This window comes from Budorcas taxicolor, chromosome 6, assembly GCF_023091745.1.
Source record: "Budorcas taxicolor isolate Tak-1 chromosome 6, Takin1.1, whole genome shotgun sequence".
Classification (NCBI taxonomy): domain Eukaryota; kingdom Metazoa; phylum Chordata; class Mammalia; order Artiodactyla; family Bovidae; genus Budorcas; species Budorcas taxicolor.
In genome coordinates, this window is record NC_068915.1 from 85,776,760 (window position 1) to 85,780,794 (window position 4,035).

Sequence of the window (4,035 nt, forward strand, 5' to 3'; positions counted from 1 at the left end):
CTGAATATTGGACTCTTATGAGGAGCTGTCTTTAGTTGAACTCATTGTTACCCATGTCAGAAAGTTAAGATTCATAGAAAAGTCTGCCTCAACAAATGTTTTACCTTTGCAAGGGGAGTTTTCTTTTCAACCCTAAGAAAGCAGGTTTCTTTCAACCTCTACAAAACCAGGTTTCTCTTAAACCCTTCAACACTTCCCACTCCTACTCACCCTGTCTATCCTACAGAGGGGTCCGCAGCACCCTAAGTGGGGTCCTATCTGTCCCGAAAACTCAACACTGGGGGAGTAACCGAAATTACTCCGGGGGGAATGATCGAATCACTCCGAGGGGAGCCACAGAGAGTGCTCCGGGGGGAGCTTTTGCTCCGAAGAACTTATCTTCGATTAGCCTGTTCTGGGCGCCACTTGCCGGGGTCCAGCCCCGGTGGATCCAGGGTAATTCGAAGGTGGGGACGGAATCGGCATCCTGGAAAAAACTTACTTAGTTACAGATATAGAGGGAGAGCATAAAACAGACTCTGGTTTGGGGGTAGATGCTCGGAAACAGGGGGTTTCCTGAGGCTTGATCACGCCTTTGCGTATGCCAAGCCTCCTTCCTCATGACCTTTGCCATGGGTGGAGTTCCTCACGCTGGCCCCCGGCTGTTTCTGGTCTTACATTTAGATCTTTAATCCATTTTGAGTTTATTTTTGTGTAGGTGTTAGAAAGTGTTCTAGTTTTATTCTTTTACAAGTGGTTGACCAGTTTTCCCAGCACGACTTGTTAAAGAGATTGTCTTTTCTCCATTGTATATTCTTGCCTCCTTTGTCAAAGATAAGGTGTCCATAGGTGTGTGGATTTATCTCTGGGCTTTCTATTTTGTTCCATTGATCTATATTTCTGTCTTTGTGCCAGTACCATACTGTCTTGATGACTGTGGCTTTGTAGTGTTGGGACCTGACCTGAGCCATGACAGGCTCAACAGGCCACACTAGGCCTAAGCCTCAGGTTTTTGTAAGCATGAATCATAATTCTGGGAAGCCCCACCAAGGTCCCTGAGGATACCAAGGTCCCCGATGACACCAAGGTCCCCCCCCCCCCCCCCCCGATGACGCCAAGGTTAAGTCAGTCACCACATGCCAACTACACTGTTGCTGAGACAAAAGACAGCCTGTATATAAGCAGCTGTGATTCAGAGCTCAGGGCTCTCGTCAAGATTCCACTGTGCTGGATGAGACTTGGGCCCCAGCTCAAGCTAGCAATAAACCCCTTTATGCTCTTGCACAGCTGTGGACGTCTTATTCTCTCAGTTTTGGGGACTCGGACACTGGGTATAACATTTGGGGGCTCGTCCGGGATTCCTTTTAACTAAGGGGAATAACACCCTCCCGGCAGAAGGGGTTCTTTAACCTGAAAGAGGTCGACCTAGCCGGCATAAGGCCAAGGCCCAGCATCATGCTGGGAAGGCGGCTGGCTCTGTGGACACCTTGTTGGTAAGATAACCTCAAGGGAAAGGAAGTTTCAGGGGGTTCCCAGGAAGGCCTAGTGCTGTGTTCTCGGCCGATGTGTATTCGTTACTGTCTGTCATGTCTGTGTGAGTGCCAGCATTGTCTCTGCTCTTTGTGTGTTCATTTTGTCTCCTGTGTTCTTCTCTGTAATCACGGAGCAAGCAACTTCTACTCCTTTGTCCCTTATGACTGACCACTTTTCTGATTTTAAGTCTAGAGCACGAAATCTATCAGTATTAGTGAAGAAGAACAAACTAATGATATTTTGTTCCACCAAGTGGCCTGCCTTTGATGTCGGCTGGCCGCGAGAGGGAACCTTCAGCCTGCCAATTATTCGAGCAGTTAGAGAGAAAGTGCTCGCTCCTGGCCCGTCTGGACATCCAGACCAAACTCCCTATATTTTGGTCTGGCAGGATTTGGTGGAAAATCCACCAGCCTGGCTGAGACCTTTTATTCCCCAGCCCTTTACTTCCCCTTCCCCTACTTCGTCTATCCCACAGGTACTTGTGGAAACATCCAAATAGGAAGAACACAAAGAGCGCAACGGCCGGGTGAAGCCGGTATTCCAGGAATCCTCACTCTATCTTAACCTAATTGACCTAGAAACCGATCTCTCCCCACCCCCCTATGCACATCCGCCTTTGCCCCCTCAGGTACCTCAGATCTCATCCGGAGGAATGTGAAGGGATACCGAACCCTCGGCCCCAACCTGGGGGGTGGGGGGTGGGGCGCCCAGGGAACTCGAGGAAGAGCTAAGGGATTCCCCAATGTGGCAGATGAAAATAACCCAGAAGCTCCCACCTCCACGGTCCGGGCACTTCCTGTTCTGGCGGGGCCAGCCTGCCCGGACGGGGAACGAACGTACCAATACTGGCCCTTTTCCACTAGTGATCTATATAATTGGAAAACTCAAACTCCTTCATTCTTGGAAAAGCCTCAGGGCCTCATTGATCTTTTAGAATCCATTCTTTTCACTCATAACCCCACTTGGGATGATTGTCAGCAGCTGTTACAAGTGCTTTTCACCACAGAGGAATGCGAATGGATTTTGTCAGAAGCACAGAAAAATGTTCCAGGGGTAGATGGGTGACCTACCACGCAACCGAATCTGATTGATGAGGGATTCCCCTTGACACGGCCCAGATGGGACTTCAAGCGCGCTGAAGGTAGGGAGCGTTTCTGAGTGTACCGCCAGACTCTCATGGCTGGCCTCCGAGCAGCTGCCAGGAAACCAACAAATTTGGCTAAGGTAAATCTGGTTAGACAGGAGCCAAATGAGAGCCCGGCAGCCTTCCTTGAGAGATTAATGGAAGCTTTTAGACAGTATACCCCCATGGACCCACAGGCCGATGAGTCACGTGCGGCAGTTATGCTAGCATTTGTAAATCAGGCACCCCCAGATATCAGGAAAAAACTGCAGAAAATAGAGAGGTTAGGGGAACAATCCATACAAGACCTGGTGAGGGCAGCAGAGAGGGTTTTTAACCATAGGGAAACTCCAGAGGAAAGAGAAGAACGTGTTAGATGGGAAGAGAGAGAGTTCAGGGCTGAGGAAAACCACAGGAATCAGAAAGAATTAGCCCAGATATTCTTTGCAGGGGTGAGACAGGGAGCTAATTCTCAGGGAACTAGTGAAGCCAGGCCGAGAGACGAAGGAAAGCAAGTTGGACAGAGACTAAGAAAGGACCAATGTGCATATTGTCAGGAGCGAGGACACTGGAAAAGAGAGTGCCCTAAAAGAAAACTGGGGGAAAAGCCCACCAGGGAAGAAGCACCTTCCCGGGGGCCCACATCTTATATGCAGGAAATGATAGCGATTAGGGGGGTCAGGGCTCAGCCCCTCTCCCTGAGTCCTGGGTAACTGTACATGTGGAGGGGAAACCAGTCGGCTTCATGGTGGACACAGGGGCCCAATACTCAGTCCTTAACCGGAAAGACGGACCAATGTCTGAGAAAACCAGCTGGGTACAAGGGGCCACCGGAACTAAACGATATGGATGGACTACTAAACGTCAGGTGGACTTGGGGGCCCAATGAGTGTCTCACTCATTTCTTGTGATACCAGAATGCCCGGCTCCCTTACTAGGGAGGGATTTATTATCTAAGGTCAATGCTCAAATCCACTTTGACCACGGAGGGATATCAGTTATGGATGGGACTGGACATCCTATACAGGTTTTGTCCTTGGCGCTAAGGGACGAATATAGACTGTATCAGCCGAGGCCTCCCATGGCTATTGACCCTAATGTGCAGCCTTGGGTCCAAAAATACCCTATGGCCTGGGCAGAAACAGCCAGAGTAGGACTAGCCAAACAGAGACCCCCCCCATCATTGTTGAACTGAAAGCAGATGCCACCCCTGTATGGGAGAAACAGTACCCCCTGAGTCTGGAGGCCCAACGAGAAATCACGCCACATATCCAGCGGCTCTTGAAGGTAGGGATTCTCAGAAGGTGTCAATCTCCGTGGAACACTCCCCTGTTACCTGTGAAAAAGCCTGGGGGAATGGACTTTAGACTGGTCCAAGATCTTCGTGAAGTCAACAAATG

The 4,035-nt window shown here is 49.9% G+C and overlaps 1 pseudogene; it reads left to right on the forward strand.

Moving 5' to 3' along the window:
• Positions 1-309: 309 nt before the first annotated feature.
• LOC128049543 (uncharacterized) lies at positions 310-3,830 on the forward strand (annotated as a pseudogene).
• Positions 3,831-4,035: the final 205 nt, after the last annotated feature.